Source organism: Osmerus mordax, chromosome 4 (genome assembly GCF_038355195.1).
Source record: "Osmerus mordax isolate fOsmMor3 chromosome 4, fOsmMor3.pri, whole genome shotgun sequence".
NCBI classification, from domain to species: Eukaryota; Metazoa; Chordata; class Actinopteri; order Osmeriformes; family Osmeridae; genus Osmerus; species Osmerus mordax.
The window spans coordinates 668,587-688,243 of NC_090053.1; the positions used below are offsets into that span (position 1 = coordinate 668,587).

Genomic DNA, 19,657 nt, shown 5'->3' on the forward strand with positions numbered 1-19,657 from the left:
CTGCTTCAGTCCACACTGCGCAGGACAGACCAGCCTGAGGGACATGCTGCTTCAGTCCACACTGCGCAGGACAGACCAGCCTGAGGGACATGCTGCTTCAGTCCACACTGCGCAGGACAGACCAGCCTGAGGGACATGCTGCTTCAGTCCACACTGCGCAGGACAGACCAGCCTGAGGGACATGCTGCTTCAGTCCACACTGCGCAGGACAGACCAGCCTGAGGGACATGCTGCTTCAGTCCACACTGCGCAGGACAGACCAGCCTGAGGGACATGCTGCTTCAGTCCACACTGCGCAGGACAGACCAGCCTGAGGGACATGCTGCTTCAGTCCACACTGCGCAGGACAGACCAGCCTGAGGGACATGCTGCTTCAGTCCACACTGCGCAGGACAGACCAGCCGAGGAGGGGAGATAAGACAGCCCTGTAATGAGGAGAGGCTCCGAGATCCATCAGCACGAGGGGAAAAATGTCTGCAGCTTTCCGACTTTTCCAAATCTCCCCAAAACAAGGGAAAGAAAGAGAAGAAGATGGGGTTTGTTTTGACCTCTGAAGGAACCCGATGCAAGTCAAGCTGCAGAGAATGTCAAATGAGGCTTGAGGCCATTTGTGATTTTATCCTCTCTATCTCCAGCAGCAGACAGTGGAGGCAGAGCAGGCGAGAGCCATGTGACTCCCATGCCACCAGACAAATGCATTATCAGTGAAATGCTACGAGCCAGCATCTTTCTGGGCTTATGCCTTCCACTGAGCACAAGACAGCAGAGGGCTTCACACTGATATTTACACCAACTTATTGGCTGCTGTATTAATCACTACAGTATGTTTAGAATGAGTACAACTACTTCAGATGAGAATTATTTCATATGTGATTATTATCTGGAGTCAGATGGCTGAGTGGTGAGGGAGTCGGGATAGTAATCTGAAGGTTGCCAGTTCGATTCCCAGCCGTGCCAACTGATGTTGTGTCCTTGGGCAAGGCACTTCACCCTACTTGCCTCGGGGGAATGTCCCTGTACTTACTGTAAGTCGCTCTGGATAAGGGCGTCTGCTAAATGACTAAATGTAAATGTAATTAACAGTTCATCACAATTTTTCAATCTTCAGACTAAAAGGTAGAAAACTGGAAGGTACACGGGTGTGTGTGTGTGTGTGTCAGTCTTACATTTGTGCCTGATGTTGCTTATAACAGAGAGTGGACTGCAGACTGAGTCATGAGCACATCAGAGATCCCCTTAATTAAAACAATGCGTATTTGTGTAAAAAACACAACCAGATCAGTTAACTTCAATCAGATTCTCTCTTTGGACGCTTTGAGAATCCTGTTGTTCAGTGTTGGAGTTGGTACGTGTGACTTTTCAACAGCTCTCTGTGCTACGACTGTCACACTCCTCTGCAGAGCAACTGGTACATTCCACACTTGACTGTCAAGGCGTTCCCACTCAGGTAAGTGTGTGTGTGTGTGTCATGTATCAGTACACACTTTATCTCACGTCAGTGTACATGCCTGTGGTCCAGGTTCCCAATCTAGCTAAAAGGCAGCTAACACTAAACACATCCTTCACTGCTCACCAAGCCAACGGGACATTTATTACATTTTGACAGATGCACATGATGAAATGGGAGGTTTTGTAGTTGTGTGTGTTTTATTCAGAGAAGAGCATTTAACTAACTGACAGCCTGAGAAAAAGAAAAGAGGAATGTGACAAACTGTCTCCAGGAGTCCAGAGGCAGATTTGAGGCCTGGGTCAGCTCACTGATTACATGTCAACAAGAAATTCGGAGATTGTGACTATAATCAAAATACTGTCAAGGGCTTTACACTTCTAGTAACATTACATAGTGTTATTCCAGACCAAGATACAAATTAATTCAAGATAAAGCATTCATGATAATTGATGTTAAGTATTTCATTCCAAGTTACATTCCAGACCCACCACACACACACACACACAAACAACAGACGATCAGCGATGGAGCGAGTCAGTATAATTGTTTCAGAGGAATGTATGGTAGAGTCAATCTACAATGAAAGATACTACAAAGCTTTCTCATTGAAAACATTTGCATTAAATTGTGTACATCAATGGATATTGTTATAAGAGAAACTTATTTTTTCTACACACACAAAAGTATTATTTATTTTTTTGTAACCTAAAAAATCCCATATTGTTTCACTGACTGCAGGCTCCGTTTCTCAACTTAGTCCTCGGTTAGAAAATCTAATGTGGCTATTAAATTATGTCAGTATCATATGTCATCCTTTTGCATAATTTAAAAGGAGAATTTGCTTCAACCATGATGTGCACTTTCAGAGCAAGGGGACGACAACTCTTGATTAATATTTAAATATGCACACCAGTTCACATTAAATAATGACATCTACAGACATCTCAAATGTAGTCTTTTACTTAATAAATTAGAGTAAAAATGACCAGTGATGGAAGTTATAGAATAAAGCAATTACGTCATTAAAAAAGCAGTGGTGGATATCCATGTTAAAGCACTTCAAGAATTTAAGCATGTTATATTGAAATGTTTTTAATATGACTTAGAATACTACGGTGTTTCTTGAATAAACAATTGAGGACTTTATGGACATTGCTACAACATCAATAATTTTACAGGTCTTACACTCTCTCTCCCAGATCTTTACTCAGTTCTGACTTATAACCGGGAACAAGTGTAAAAACAGTGAGAAACAGTCCCTAGTGAAAACTGCCTAGTGGACCTACAATCCCATAATATTATCGTTTAGTGGCCTTGTGCTTATCAAAAGGCCCGAGACTCTGATCTAGACTCACACACTCTACCTTCAAGCCTCATGGTCGAAATTCATCTGAACTGCACTTTGAGTTCACAAACACAATACATTCTAACAAATTTAATATAAAACATACCAGTTCCACAATCATTGTGGGTTTGGGTTGGTATGGCCTATGACTCAGAGTTTTATGGCCCTAGTCTGGTGACAGGATTTTTCCATCAGAGAATAGTGAGTGGTCTAAAGTTGCACACAATGAAATGGTTCAGCTACTCCTGAGAGCTACGCAGAGAAGAGGGAGAGATGAAGGACTTGAGAGTACGGATGCTCCACACACAGATGTGCCAGACATGCACCGTGCTCAGTCTTTCGCCTGCCTGTCCTTGGCTGATTGCGGAAGACTCGGGGGAGCTGTCTCAGAAAGAATTCACTGTGAGAGCCAGCGAGAGCCTTCTTCTCCAGAGAGGGCAGGAAGTGGATATTGGCCCTCTTCCTTCATTTTCTTCTACAATCTATCTGCCGTATTCTTAAGCTTTTCACCAAGACAGTTAAAGTGCAGTAAATTAAGAGATCTGGGCTGAATAGAAAGTGAAAAAGTACAAATGATATTTAGCGCAAAACAATTGTGTAATTTGTGTAACCAATTTAAGTATTGGTTTTAGAATACCATGGCGACCAAAATATCATTAGGTATCCATAATTCCAGCTTTAGGAAATGTCTCTGATCCATATCAATCTGTAATTATGGGAATAATACAAATAATATTTAGCAATACATCAGGAAAAAAACTGGACCGATATATTGAAGCATGAGTAATTATCACAGCACTCTACAGTTACAAAGCACACCTCAAAGAGGGTTCAGAGCAGACAGAACTTGATTCATGGGAACAGAAGATCTGACGTACGTTTGGCAAACCTCTGAGGTTCTCCCGATTAGTTTCCTTCCTGCTGGCCTTCTCCATCACATGGCCCTGTACTTATAAGCTTCATCTCTCAGATAAAGATGATCCATTAGAGAGGAGGCTCCACTTTCTCCCTCGTCCATAATGTATGCAAAGAAGCTTTTTCCCCTCACTAAATGGCTGCCATTGACTAGCGTCTGGTTGGCACCAAGTGAACAGATTCTAGACAAAGTGGATTATCCACGTCCATAATTTCCTCAGTGAGATCGTTGCTGTGTCGCTACTCTGAGTAATGGTCTGGCCTGTGCTGTATATCTACTGAGAATCTGGAGAGGGATATGACATGGATCCTCTTCCTGGGTGACTGGACTAGTCCATCGGCTTATACATTAGCCCAGACGAGACATTCCCGGAGCACAGCACTGGCTTCCTAACATGCTCCAAGTCATTAACCCTTGAGCCTCAAACTACCTTCTTTCTTGAAATGTATTGACAGTTTGGAACTCTGAGTAGAGAAATGAAACCAGCAGCTCAGCGGAGCCGCCCGAGGATCTTCCCTCCAACGGGAAATTCAAAGTGAGCCGTTCTACAGCAGGGCTAGCCTTCCCATAGTATTCCTTCAGAAGAGGTATCAGTTTGATAACCCTACGAGCCCAGAAAATAGCTTTGAAGATAATTCCTTCTCCTTGGGGCATGTTAGAGCAGTGGGGTCATCTCTGGGTGTTCTCCAGAGGTTGGTTCAGGGGTTTGCGTTTCAGAAAAGTAGGAGAAAAATTAATTTAGAAAATGTTGGAGGCAAGCACAACAGCTAGGAACAAAAAACCTGCTCCATTTATAGAGGATGGGCTTTTATCCAGGGAGGCACCTCAGATGTCCAGTCTACCCAGTACGGGGGTGCGGTACCAAATTACCCTTCCCCATCCGCCTAACATGTTCAGCAGTTACGCTGTAGTGGAAAGTGGATGCTGAAAACCAATTACTGACATCAATTACTAAGATGTCTGTTGGCACAGGACTAGTACCATCAGAGAACCTTACAGTCATTTTTGCTGGCTTGTATAAGTGCTCTAATGCCTTGTAAACATTAGACATGACAGGTCCAGAGAGGATTACAATGATGGATATGGTGCTTGTACACCTAATTGCATAACCTTACCTCTCTCCCAGTTAAACAGATCTAACACACACAGGGGTGATGCGTTTGCCTTCCCTCTGTCTGCTCTGGGGACGTGCACTGGGAGTGTAAACATGCCACCACTTTGTAACAATCAGATGAATGAGTAATCAAAAATCATTCAGTCCTTGTCACATTCATGAATGAAATTGAAGTCTACATCCTTCCATAGTCTGGCATTCATCAGTCACCCAGTTTCATACCCAGCATGATTGAGACATGGTCCTACTCCACTTACACACGGCCAGTGACGAGCATACTTTAGAACAACTGATTCGAGGGCCCTCTAGCATGAAGACTGGGAGAGGAGTGTTTCCTGATCCCCTGGCTGGGAGACAGAGGACTGGAGGAGGCATGGTGTCGACACGTGAGGGCTGCAGTTATGTAACGGCTCATTCCTCTAACTGCTCAGTGGAATATTCTTCAGTCTATCGTTCGCCAGGCACTGTGGTTCTTCCTTCCTTCCATTCCCTTCTCCCTCTCCTTGTACTCCCCATCTTCCACTCTCCCTGTTTACAACTCCCTATGTCTCCATTTGAAAATGACAATAAAAAGCTACTACAAGTTGGTAAACAGTCTTGTTTTATTGGTGTAAAATCACACCACAGTGGTGAGTACACATGCTGATGAGGCAGGACTTACAGCCTCTATAAGGCACCTCAAGTCCAATACTGATTCTATGGTCATAGTACATTATTAGGTGCCGCTTGGGAACGAACAATGCCCATTTTCTGTGAACTACTGTAGCAAAACTTCAGAAGCTGCCATTAAGCAGGCATCAGAATCCCCCTAAACAAGCAGGCTGAAACAAGGAATATATGGAAGCTGTAAGCTAAAATATGGATGGCCACGTGTCCCAGATGGCATACCAATATGGCACAGGAGCACATCTACTAAGCTCATAGCAGTCAATAGTAACTCATTAAGTTGTTTTTCCAAGTTTCAATCTGATGCTGACAACTGATGTAAAGGGTAGTACTATGATTACCCTGCCCCTATATTTTCTAACTTAACTTCTCCAAAGGGTCAGCAAATGCTAAAGTCTCCTGAGGGTGGACATCATGGGTGTGAAGTCTCCTGAGGGTGGACATCATGGGTGTGAAGTTTCAGGAGACGGCAGTTTTGTGATGACCTTTTGACATCCATATCCTAGAGAGGCCATCACATGACAGAACAAGCTGGGAAACTCAATTTGACAACTTATCAGATCTGATCTTGAAAAGCCAGGATCCTATTTTCTAAATCATAAGTGGTACCACAGACAAACAGCTGTTGCTAGGAAACAGCAGATCAGGAGGGGTTTGGTGGAGATTCTAATGTCTTTCATTTCCAACTGCTCTGCAGTGTTTTGTCTCTGCTACAATTTGAATCACATCAAAATACAAGTAGGATATTTGAATGAAAGGATTATTTTTATTAAATTGCCAGTTCATAAAGAAAACCCACTGTATGGAAGCAAATCAGTGACAATGTTTTTGAAGGCATTGAATACTTAATATTGAAATGTAAACCACTGAATTTGTTGGTTTTGAATTCACCTCTTTAAATTGAAATATGAATGAATTTCTATGTAAAAAAAGAAAACTGATCCCAAAATTCAAGGATCGGAAATTAAGGTTGCTCAAATTCGAACAGCAAAATTCAGATCACAAAAATTCAATAAAAGAAATTCTAGCTTCAGAAATTGAAATAGAACCAAATTCAGGCTGCTCAAACTCAGATCCAAAAAATTCAGAGCAAAAAACATGTGCAACATCCAGGATTCCAAGGATAGGTAACGCAATCGAGCCTGAATGCAATCGAACCATCTCACTTCTCTGAGAAGGGTCCAACAGCAGACCTATACAACGATATTGCTCTGAGGAGAGAGTTCCCAAATTTTTCCGGCTCCAAATAGTAATGGCTATAATCTTTTTGCCTTGAATTTTTTGGCCTCAAATTTGGGGGATCTGGACTGCAATTATGGGATTTCACCATTTGAAATTGAGCAGCCGGGATTTTGTTCTATTAGAATTTCTGAATATATATTCTTGAAAAAAAAAATTACACTGAAATAAATGCATATTCAAATTCAAGCCTTTTAACATTCAAACATGATGTCACTGATTTGCTTCCATACCACTGATGCAGACAATACAAGCAAACTTGAAATCGAGAAGAGGTTGGCTCGTTTCCAGCAGGTTGGCATAGGTGTCCACTGGGAAGATGACTCCCATATCAAAAAAGGAGTATGAGCGATTAAGTCATGACAGATATCACCATTCTGTAATGAAGGACACAGTATTAAGATCAGGCTGTGGACACAGCTGAAACAGGCCTGGCGTAGTGTTGATCTGGGCATGGAGGGGACCGCATGCCCAAGTAGGGATGGGATTAGCAATGGAGTAAAGTTACTCTGGTCTCTCTGTGATCTCAGCCACATGCAAGTGTCTCTGTCTTTCTCCCTCTGTGTCTCTCCCCACCCCCTCTGGCCGGATACCCCGGTGAGGGATTTCACCGGGGAAGAGCTGGTGTTTTCACAGTTTAAAGGCTTAATAAGATTGTGACAGAGGGATTAGGACCCTGGAGCCTGTGGCGCACAGGGGACATTTTCCTTTCTCTCACACACATGGTCATTTCTGATCAAATGTTTTAATTTGATATGAGACACCACTACACCCAGAACTTCACTGCTCTATTCAACACACAGTGATAGAAAAACCGCCAAACATCAACACACACACACACACACATGCATATCTTTCTTACCATCCAAAGCTACCGGCCTTCAAAGTAAACAATTCCACAATCTACTCATTTGGAGTGCTCCAGTTCATCAATACTCACAGCACTAGACAGACAAAACGTGTCTGTAATGGATCCTAAAAAGCTTTTTAAATTGACAGAATGATGAATGGCATTGTGGGACAGAATCCTATCTCCTCGTGCTCTGGCCTTGAATATCATCTCTGATAGAGGAGGACATCCATCATACAGTACTGCATGGGAGCGCAGGGAGGGAACTGAGCACGCTCAGACACTGAGCACGCTCAGACCCATCGCTCTATACATTTGCACTAGTCGCATGAAGGTGTATCTCGTTGCTTTTGAGGGGTGTTCTGCAAACAGACAGTGGCTTACAGAACTTTTCTTTTCAGCATGGTTGTGCGATGTGCCACACTATTGTGGCGAACCTGCCAGGAGTCAGGCAGCAGGAAGAGGAGCAGCTTCCATTCATCTAAGAGAACTCTTGGCTCGTGCTGAGATGCAACCAGTCCCGAATGAAAACACAGTGGAACTAAAGCCCAAGCCATGGTGCATCTTACATAACTATTACTGGGCCATGCATCCCTTCTGTGTTCCTGACACTGCCTGTGAACAGTCATTTAAAGAAACTTGCAGAAAAGTGGTGAATTTCTAGAACGTACTGCACAGTAATCAATTACACAGGCCAGGAAACTGTTCAGTCAAGTATCAGCCATTTCAGCGATGATACTAGGCTCAAAAGCTCTGTGCCACACAATGACAGCCAGAGGGCTTACTCAACAGAGAATGTTGAACCCCCTCCCCTTTAGAAGTCCCCAATTCCCAGTCCAATATCAACTCCCAAGCATGAAATCCCATTCCTCATCCGGACTTCAAAGCATAAACGCGCAAAGGGGGTAGCAGTTTGAAACAGCTGAAACTCTAGCCTGTTTAAAGAACCAGGCATGACAAGGTTGACTAAACAGTGAAACAATAGCCTGGCACACAAAACTGGGGGTTGGTGTAGATCAAGTTGAAGGTTTGTGGCCAGAGCTGAAACAAGCTAATCAAAAACAATGATTAAGTTTCAGTTTGTTTGTAATAAGTACAGGTCCAGCTTCCTCCTGGTAGTCCTATAAATAAATAGATCTTAATCCTATGTGAGCTAAACATTCTTTTAAACAATATAATAATTCCACTATTCAAAAAACAAATTATGTTGTATTACTATTTAATCTGTAAATGGCAAGGACAGAAATATATGATTTGATGAAAACAATTTCAGAGCTATTTATGTTACAAAGGCAGCAAGACTACGCCCGTTGACCAAGTTCCTGACATATTAAAATCTATAGCCTACTCTAAAGCATGTTTCAAGTACTATTTCTCTATATGCACTAGATTAAATATTAGATTTGGACCAATCCCAGAATGTGATATCTTTGGCCAGATGTTTTCAACCTTTCTGACCTTATCGTCCACCGAACAGAACACAGAGCTGGTCTCAGGGTCACATAACAGCTCAGTCTACAGTCTGAAATATAAACCAATAAAGCAGTAAAAAAAACATGTTTAGCATGTTATACTTATTTTAACAAATTGGTTTAGCGAAAACAAATGGTGTGCACAAAACGTTCCTTCCCTCCAAATAGTTATAAAAGTTACTTTGAATGAAATGATATGTTACAAACTGTTCCTTTTACAATCACAGCATTGTCTTCTTCTCCTACTGGACACCTCAAAAGTGTGTGTGTGTCTTTCAGAGGAGTCAACCTCATTCACTATGACACAATTCAATGATTAAAGCTAAAGATTTCTCAACTAACTTCATTTCAAAGAGGTAGAATCATATGATTTTTATAAGTATTCCTCTAAATATCATGAGGTAAGTAATGTGTAGGCTGTACGTGTGTGTGTTGGATAGCAAGCCCAGTCTTTCTCCGAGTTGGACTCTGGGGCTAAGGGAACCAAGGCAGGCCATGCAGACTGATGATCTCTTCTCATGCTAAACACATTCCTCTCATAGCTCTGTCTGAACAGGCCTGGGATAACTCTAGAGAGCATCGAGTGAAGGAGAGGAGGGCCAGCTAGCTGGGACTGACCCGTAAACTCCACTCTTGATTCACATGTTTTAAATCAAGTTTTTTGGACAATTTTGCGAGACACAAACAGTCAAATTTAAGGTTTGAGGGATAGAAAAAAATGCTGGTTCACAACAGACTTATGTTTACTATGACAATCACCACCAACACTGTCCAGTTTAAAACACTTGATTACTGACAATAGCAGTAACATACTTGCAGTTAATATGTTCAGACAGGCTGTTTGTAGAGTGTTATTTGTTTGTTTTGGTAACGTACATGTGTCCAGAGCCTACTGGGCCTACAGGACCAGAGCATGGGCAGCACACTGTCTCACCATGGGGAGAACGTAGGGATAAGAGATACAGAATAGTGGTATTTTAGATCCTGGATGATGTCATTTACATTTATTAATTTAGCAGATGCTTTTATCCAAAGCGTCTTCCAAGAGAGAGCTTTACAAAGTGCATAGGTCACTGATAATAACAACAAGATAGCCACAAAAACATTGCGAGTAGCCAAAACATGAAGCACACATTGTGAACAACCAAAGTAAGTGCCAAAGGGAAGAACCATAAGAGCATGTAGTTAAACAAGTTACAATTAAACAACATGAACCCCTATAAGTGCAAGTGTAACTGTAGAAAAAACAAGCAACAATAATAAAAACAATATATCACAGCGAGTACACCACTGGGGGGCCAGACAGGAGAAGAGCTTGTGTTGGGACCGGGCGGTCTTGAGCGGTGGGACCACCAGGCGGTTGTCTGAAGAAGACCGTAGGTGACGGGTGGGGGTGTAAGGCTGCAGGAGAGACTTGATGTAGACGGGTGCAGTCCCGTTCACTGCTCGGAAGGTCAGTACCATGTCCCCATTATGTATTTGATGGGAAACCCAACAGCTGCTTGTCTCCACAGACATGCCCTCTTTTGGGAGGAGCGGGGGCATTAGCAACCCTCTTTCATTGATTTCCCTTGACCTTGGTCATCCGACCAATGGGGGAGGACATCCAAGGTCTGTCTTCTTCACTTCCTGTACCATATTCTGTGGGAGTGGGCTTGTTTGGCTTTATAGATTTTTCCCTCCACCCAATCTTATCAGGTCGAGTCCCAAGGGATAATGAATCCTGTTGCTTGTGAGGCCAGATATTGAGTCCTCACTAAGTAGGAACTTCATGGGAAACATGGTGGTGGTGTGTGTGGTGGGGGACACTTGACTAATCCATTAACCATGGGCAACCTCAGAAGGGGAAGTACACTCACAATGCTCCAGTATAGTGAAGAGCTCCCCTGAGTCAACAGATGCGTCATCTTTTCTTTAATGCTGCAAGTGCTGCACAACTAGTCAATACACCTCTGCTTAAAAAGTGTTCAGCACTTTAGGGTGATGTGGTACCTCTGAAAGTCCAAACCTCAACACGCTGACTTTGAACAGAGTTTCAGTCCCCTGGCTGCTGTCAAGACCAAAACTCATTATGACAGCAGGGAACTAAGATAATGATGTTGGCTTTGGGCAATGCACAGCCAAGGCATTGTGGCTAAATGCCAAGGCTTTGTCAGTGATGTTATACTTCTGTGGGCATTTTTGATCCTCGGATCTGGACTGTTCCATACTACATGCCCTACCTACACTACATATTACAACATCTGACATGGCTTTGAGCATAGTACTAGCCATACCTAATTATGCTTAGAATTACAACAAGCACTTCTTATAGCAAAAATGCATTGGGTGAGATTAGACTGCTTGGCTGTAGCTTGCAGACTATATTACATAACACCAGCCTGGGAACAGATGTCAGCCTTTGTCGCAGAGGAATACTCTGGTCTGATCCAGTGAAGGCATCACAGACCTGGCTAGGTGGGAAGCTAACAGGAGAGGAAAATTAAAGGAACTCAGTAGAACGTACAGACATGTCTTCAATGTGCTCCGTTGAGAATGATCCAAACAAATGATCTGGTCTCTGCTTGTTTTTCCACCCCAGTGCTTCAGCCAGTAGTGACCTCTGAGCCTTTTAGGTATTCTGCCCACTGCCATTGGACAGATGATGGCTCATTAGCAAAAAGTTTGTCCCCCAAGAGGAAAAGAACAAAGACATTAGTTCCACATTCACGTGTCCCGAGGCACATTCAAACTAACCACCCTGACTATCAACGAATCACCATTTAGTGGCAATCATGTCAATGTTGCTAACAACACTACCCTCTACCCCAAAATTCCCTCAACCCCAAACTCTTTTTCAAGAGCATTTTACTCAGAGAACAGCCAGACGCCAGAGTGAACAGAAATATTAGGGGGACTTGCAAGGGCCAAAGACCTGGCATGTGTAATTAATCTTGTTCAGATTCATAGAGTCCCATGCCAAGATTAAACGGAGGGGTTTGTCTTGGTACTAATGCAATCATGCAGACCTAATGAGGTGGACAGGCATGCAAAAACTAAATGAGATAGAGAATTAGGTGAGTGAAGGGTTAGGGCACTGAGGCTTTGTTGGGTTAGGGTGACATTTTGAAACTCTTCAGTCATAATCCAGACAAGGTCTGGAGGTCTGAAAAGAGCAATCTGTCTTGCCTTTCTCTTTATATCCGTCACATTTAAAAATGTGCTGGAGCAGGCATGTCACTGCGCTGGGCCAATATCTGGATTTCAGAACTGCAGGGTTCTTTTAAAAAAGCATCAAAATAGCAAGAAACTTGCACAACTATGCAAACCACAAAAACAACCAGATAGATTAAGTGAGACGGGCTGAGATGGAGGAGGAGGAAGAGTGGGACAAGCAAGACATGAAGAAAGAATTTGTTTAGAAACATCAGGAAACTGAACAGCAGCGCCAGTCATGTTGAGGTTTAGAGGCTGAGTTAGGGAAAGAGAATTGACAACACAAGGAAATTGTCAGTCACAGCAGCACATAAGCTAACAACAGGTAGCAAAACAACAGAGGGACTGAAATAGCTTGTCTTTTGTAGGTGATGTAATGGGGTACTTTTGGAAAATCTTGCTAGTGTTGACAGTATTGCACTCATCAACTCTGCTGAAGAAAATACATTTAAACTGACACACTCAGAGTATGAAGAACTACAATGCACAACTGCAGTGTGTGGTTGAAATGTGGTTAGCCAGGTCAGAAATAACCACACTGGGGGGGGGGGGTCACATATATTTCATACAACTCATATGTTAATGATATGTAAAATATGTAAATACAAATTGTATATAATTGATCAGTGATATAGTAGGGTGACCGAGATTTGAGTTTGTGAAAAAGAAGACACTTCGTCGCGTCGACGAGGGGTGGGGGGGCTGCTGGTGGTGTATTGCATGCCGCATTATCTGATCAAAACGTCAGTTCTCTCTACAGTCAGAGCTCACGCAAGAAGGTGGAACTTAAGAGAGATCCCCTTTCCAAAACTTGTAAGGGCCTAATAGTTTGTGAAAGACCCAGAGAAACACAAATATCCGACGAGGAAAAATCCTGGACAATTTTGGAATCCCTGCCAGACACATTTTTTAGGTCTCGAAAAGAGGACGTCTGGTCACCCCAGATACAGGCCTATTTGCTCATAAACAGAAACTCAACAGGGTTTTGGGACTATACAAGTCTGGGCATGTTCTTGACCTGGCCATTCCCGACACGGGAGTCACGGGCTGAACTGGCTTCATTTCCTCCCTGGGAAATTCTCCTTTAGAAACTCTTCATTCGTTTTGTTAGCATGAATACTAGTTTGTTGGTTTTGGGCCTGGTTTCCCCCATGATGTACTCTCTCATTCCCTCCGTCCTCCATATTATTGTCTCCTGGAGTTTAAGAGACAAGATACAGAGACCTCCCATTAGGAGGACTCTGTGTCCTGAGCTGTAACTCCCAGCAGGGGGTCTCTCCAATACACACTCACCCCCCACCCCCCCCCCTCACACACACACACTCGACCTTCTCATAACAAGTTGAGGTCAGTTAGCAGGGCAGCAACAGCAGTCTGCAATCTCTGTCTTTCTATCTCTGCTCTGTTATTGCCCATATTGGAAAGGGACGGGCATTCACAATCAACAAATTTTCTTATGTTGTTTATTATCATGTTGCATGTTACTAATAGCTGCATAGGCACTCTCCTAGAGAAGGGGGGACCATTGTACGCTTCTCTCACTTCAATGCCAAAAAACGTTCATATTTAAAACCTGACAAACTGTCTGCAGACACGCTGACAAACAGCTTGTCCACACAAAGACATGTTGTGTCCGACTGAAGTGAGTGAAGAAAACCGACAGGGCTCACCTAGTTTTGTTCTGAGCTGGTACCTTCCCTCACACTGCAACACTAGATGCAGCTGATTCAAATGGTTGTAGGGGCCAGGGTATCTCAGGGTTCACAAGTCCACTGACTTCCTGTAGGGAGAGGATCAGAGGGGGGAGGGAGGGTGTGAGAGGATCTTGCTTAAGCCTGGTGAGAAAAAGACCATGAGAGAGAGAAATAAAATATGTGTATGAGTTGGCAATAAAGAAATCAGTGACTGAGTGTGGCTCCGTGGGAGGCGCTGAGAGAGGGTATGGCCCTGTGCGCTGAGAGAGGGTATGGCCCTGTGCGCTGAGAGAGGGTATGGCCCTGTGCGCTGAGAGAGGGTATGGCCCTGTGCGCTGAGAGAGGGTATGGCCCTGTGCGCTGAGAGAGGGTATGGCCCTGTGCGCTGAGAGAGGGTATGGCCCTGTGCGCTGAGCTTGGAGAGCAGAAGGGCAATACAATACTCAGACTTGGGTCAATTGTAGATCATTTACATAAAACTGTTGAAATGAGGGAAGCCGAATGTGATTTGTCTCACAGTCGGCACCTGTTGGGACTGATGCACTGGGTTAATTGCAGTGGGTGACATATCAAGAAAACCCAGACTTTTTAAAATACGAATTTGTACCATTTGTAAATAGTAAAAAAGAAAGCAAAACTAGAGAAGCTTAGACATTCCTGGGACTTACATCAACCAGATAAGAGCTATTATTCTTCGTTTATCAATAAAAGAGTTGTCCCACGGCAATTTTGTCAACCACAATAAAAAAATGTCAACATAGTAAGGACACTAGAAATGCAGCCAAGAAATCAAATACGCAATTCTGATCCTTTATCTTCCACTGTACTTTTTACATGCACTCTCTGTCTCTCTCTTTGGATGAAAGCACCTGCTAAATGAATAACATGTCAAATGTCATGTGAAAAGTCCCTTCTGACTACAACCTCAATGAATCCCATGTCCATTAGAGCTTCCTGTATGAGTCACTAGAACAAGGGGACGACCACTCATTCCACTTCCATCTGTATTCACCCTAGTGGCAGTCAGCTCCCATTCAAGCACAGCTATATAAGGACCTGTATGTACTCTGGTACAGAGACTGAACCAGAGTACACGCCAGCTTCAGGCCAAGCTGAAGATCCAACTGTTGACACTAAAAGCCTTTTTTATTTTCCCTTATTAAGAGGTCCGTCCTGCTCGACATGCCCCGGGCTCTTAAAGCAGAGTCCAACACTAATATTTATTGGCTTGAGGTCTGAGGAGCAGGAAGTGTATGTGAGGGTGTTAGAAACAGAGGTATAGTGTGTTTGTGTGCGTCTAGTTGGTTCTGACCCCGACCCCCCCCTCACCCCCAAACGCTCCTAGGGCCCAATGGGTCCCATGGGGTCATGTACGGGGCGGAACGACTTCACCCCTGCAACCCTCTGGTCAGGATTTCCCACTCACCAGGTGGTGCCTGTGGGGTGTGTGGAGTGTGTGTGTCAGTATCTGTGTATGAGTAAGTGAGTGTGTGTGTCAGTATCTGTGTATGAGTAAGTGCGTGTGTGTGTGGGGAATGGGGTGTGTGTATCGGTCTGGGTGTTGCTTTACCACTCTCCTGAGATTTCTATTTCCGGAGTGCCCCAGAGGGTCAGCGACGGTAGTTATAAATCAAAAGAGTAGAGGATCTTGCACTCTCTGCTTTGTAGATGTTTCCCCAATATTCTAGTGATTTCCCAACTTTTGGGGGAAAAAAGTTTCAAAAGGTTAGAAAAAAGTTTCAAAAGGTTAGAAAAAAGTTTCAAAAGGTTGAAAAAAAGTTTTGGGAAAAAACCTTTCAACAAAAAAGTTTGTATCATTGCTGAGTACTTGACTCTACTGTACTCTGCTCTGCTTTACTCCATTTTAGGCTTCTCTGTACTACTCCCCTTTCACTGTGTGAAAAACAAGTTTTGAAAGGTTGTTTTTGAAATAAGTTAAGACAAAAAGTTGCAATATGTTGAAAAATGTGTTTGAAATAGTTTTGCGAAAAAAGTTGACAGTTTCAAAAGGTTGAAAAAATGTGCGACCTCCCTCCCAGCCTCTACATGTTCTCCCGCCTGTGACCACAGTGTATTCCCCTACTTCCTCCTCTGTCTATCCCACGCTGGGGAGAGACACACAGGCAGGGAGCGTGAGAGATACAAGAGAGGGGGAGAGACACTATAGATGCAGAGAAAAAGAGAGAGAAATCTGCAGAGTGGCTGACTAAAGGGGTCAACCGTTCCAGAGGATGGAACACAAATATGAGTGAAGCCGTTGGCTTCCCTTCTGCCTGTGGTCTTAGCTGTGACCACTTCCTTCCTTTAACGTCCTAATTGACAGGAACTATTCCTACGTGGGCGAAGGGACCTAAACTGCTCCATGTGTTAAGGAAGTGAACCATGAGCAGTCTGAAGCATGGGTGCACCAAAGGGATAGGCTAGTGCTAGTCGTCTGAGATCTGGAACCGAATCAACTGATTACTTCAGAACTGGAATCAAAGACGCATGATATCAGCCCACTCTTGGCTAGACGGATTTGGAGAAGAAATAAAATAAAAGGCTTAATAGTTCCGGTTCCTGCCAAAATAATTAGAACGGTCAAACCAGGAAAGACTGTCTTCAAAAGTTCAGTGGAAAACAATCCTCATAGCTTTTACTATTAATTGACAGGAATCCATTGAATTAGCATGCATTGCATTCTGCCTGAAGTTCAAATGAAAGATAATTGATTACAAAGTTAAAGATGAATACAATCACACTTCATACTAATAGATCTTTCTAGAACAGAACAGCACAATGTCTTGCAGGGCCTTTCCTAAACAACTGTCCCACTTGTTTGCTTCTTGGCATTTATCTAGTCTTAATCCAGAGCAGGGAAGTGACACAGCAGTGAGACCGTGGGCTGAAGGCGGCCCCCTCGGAGGGCGGCCCCCTCGGAGGGCGGCCCCCTCGGAGGGCGGCCCCCTCGGAGGGCGGCCCCCTCGGAGGGCGGCCCCCTCGGAGGGCGGCCCCCTCGGAGGGCGGCCCCCTCGGAGGGCGGCCCCCTCGGAGGGCGGCCCCCTCGGAGGGCGGCCCCCTCGGAGGGCGGCCCCCTCGGAGGGCGGCCCCCTCGGAGGGCGGCCCCCTCGGAGGACGGCCCCCTCGGAGGACGGCCCCCTCGGAGGACGGCCCCCTCGGAGGACGGCCCCCTCGGAGGACGGCCCCCTCGGAGGGCGGCCCCCTCGGAGGGCGGCCCCCTCGGAGGGCGGCCCCCTCGGAGGGCGGCCCCCTCGGAAGGCGGCCCCCTCATACAGTATGAGCAGGAACTCATCTCAATCTGGCCCTCGTCAGTGCCAGGTCTAGAGACATGGTATGCGTGCGTGTGTGTGAGTGAGCATGGCAGACTGTTCACTGTGGTTTGTGGAGCGTGTCTTTGGGCCAAGCCCAGTTCCCATGGCAGCGACCCAGAGTTCACCCTGACCTTTAGCTGAGCCTGGAAATGTGGCCACTTCAAGATGAAATTGTGCATAAATCATGGTTGACATGAGTGAAGTAGGCATTCTGCAGTACATAACTAACTTTACACTGGGGAAGACACCTACAATGAATTGTTTTGTTGCTGAACGCAACTCTGTATATCCCCTCTGTAAGGTAACAGTGAACTGGATGTCCATAATGAATTAGTCTTATTAGGTTAGTTAATATATAATAATAGTCAGTTAGCTTCTGGAACAGGGCACTAGTTATAAACTATGATGTTATCACCACTAGTGAGAAGATAAAAAACGTTGACAGACTCAATGTTAGGAAAGCTGAATCACAAAATGACCCTAATCTAGTCTGCCAGGACGCTGCCAAGACGGCCAAACTTATCAAAGAGCCTATCAAAACAGTCCGCCCTCCTCCGTTGCCATAACACAATGCTCCAGTACTGGAGCAGCATAGTTAGGAGTTCTGGTGATGGAAGAGATTCATTTTGGGATAGTTTGTCCCTTTAAGGCTGGTCAGCAGGCTGGGATAGACGGTCAGCGCCTCTTAGTCATGATGTCATTATGGTTCCTGTTGGAGCCAGAGTGGAAAAAAGAGGGTTGAGCTGGTCAACGAGCCAAGGGCTTGCATCACATGCAGATGGCATCACAGACTATTTTTAAACCCTGTGTTGCGAGAGGGGATTGACAGAAGCAGGATCCAACCAACCCTGCCTTCTACAGGTGGTTTTTTGGTGACAGTGTGACGGAGCGCCTGTCTCCTACCCTCCCATTTCCAGACTGTGGTCCTTCTCAACATGTAGGGCTGTTGGACAACATACACCTCTAAAGGGGTACACAGAGAATCTAAAGGTTGCCATGGTAAAGGCAGTCACCCGTTGCCCTGCACAGCAGGGTGGGTACACAGTGTTTATTGTTAGGGCTAATCACAGTTTGGTGGACTTGCCTGCTCCGAAAGTGAAGTTACATCCTGTTATTTAGGCCAAGTTAGTTAAATATTTACATAGAAACACCATACCATACTAATGTCATCCAATGTAACCAAACTAAATAGCACAGTCTCTCATCAAATCAGAGAAAAAGTCAAATGCTTCTATTTGTGGGAATTGCTAACACGTTATCAGAGGACCACAATGTGTTGTACCATTTGTGTCAAATAAAAGCAATATAGAGACTTCGTACAAAATAAGATGAAAGTTCAAGTATGTTTCCTGTTTTTAATCTCCATCAGAAGTCCATAGTTTGCCTAATAGCTCCTCATTTAACTGAAGTTAATTAAAATGTCTTAACAATGGAGTACGCCAATTTGAGAAATAATGTGCAGTGAGAGCTAGCTTTTAATCAAAATTGAAGGAGGAGGAGAAAAACTTTTTCCTCAAAAATGTAGGGCATCTGAAATTTCCATCTTCACAGAAAAACTTTAAATTTTGTTTGGAAGTTTTAACAGACTTTCAGTATTTAAAAGGTATTTGAACTCCCATCAGGTATACAATCCAGAATAATGGCTGGTTTTTAGGTAATAATAAACACTTCTTAAAAGAAATGTGTTCAGCTTGATAATACACTATAGCTAAGGGACAAACTGAATTTCTCACTTGATGTCTGAAAAATCCTCAATTTCAATTCTGTATACAATCACACACGCACGAGCACCCACGCACGGACACACAGCAGGTGTCTCGCTGCAATGCTGTGGCAGTCCTCCCCCTCCTTCTCCAGCCTAGCCTCCAGCTCCTTCAGACCCACCTTGACTGCCTGGCAAGCACACAGTGGATTCCTCTGATCTCCTCTCAGCTCCTGTCACATGTCACCTGTGTGAGCTACCACAGGTATGTGCTGCTGAGACACACTCCCTGGGGACAGGAGGGCAAGAGGAGGGGGGTGGAGGGGTGGCACTGGGCCGACAAACTACAGCAGGTGACCTCATGCCCAGAACTACTGGCACACCCACACAAACACCATGTGTCTGTTCAGGGAAGAGACGTTCTCTGAGTTTACCAGTTGGATAACGATAACAGGGAAAACAACACAAACATTCTGGAATGCGAGTCGACACAAGAAAATTATAACATTTCTGTTGTCAGCCAGTCATGCTGACAGTCCCAGCTGGCTTAACTGATCAGTCTTTCAGGCTTTCTTGCCGTCACATCAAAACAGAGTCCTTCATTCAGCAGTCCTTCATTCCTCGCTGTCTCCCACCAGGGACACAACGCAGTTCTGCCACACCTCAGCCTGACTACTAAGTAACATTCGGACCAACACTACAA

General features: G+C 44.3%; 1 protein-coding gene across 1 annotated transcript in view; it reads right to left on the bottom strand.

Moving 5' to 3' along the window:
• peak1 (pseudopodium-enriched atypical kinase 1) overlaps positions 1 to 19,657 on the bottom strand; it is a 63,471-nt gene that overhangs the window by 37,770 nt on the left and 6,044 nt on the right. Inside the window, exon 2 of the mRNA XM_067234789.1 lies at positions 13,918 to 14,027. The gene's annotated coding sequence lies outside the window, so the exon portion shown is untranslated. The remainder of the gene's footprint in view (positions 1 to 13,917; positions 14,028 to 19,657) is intronic.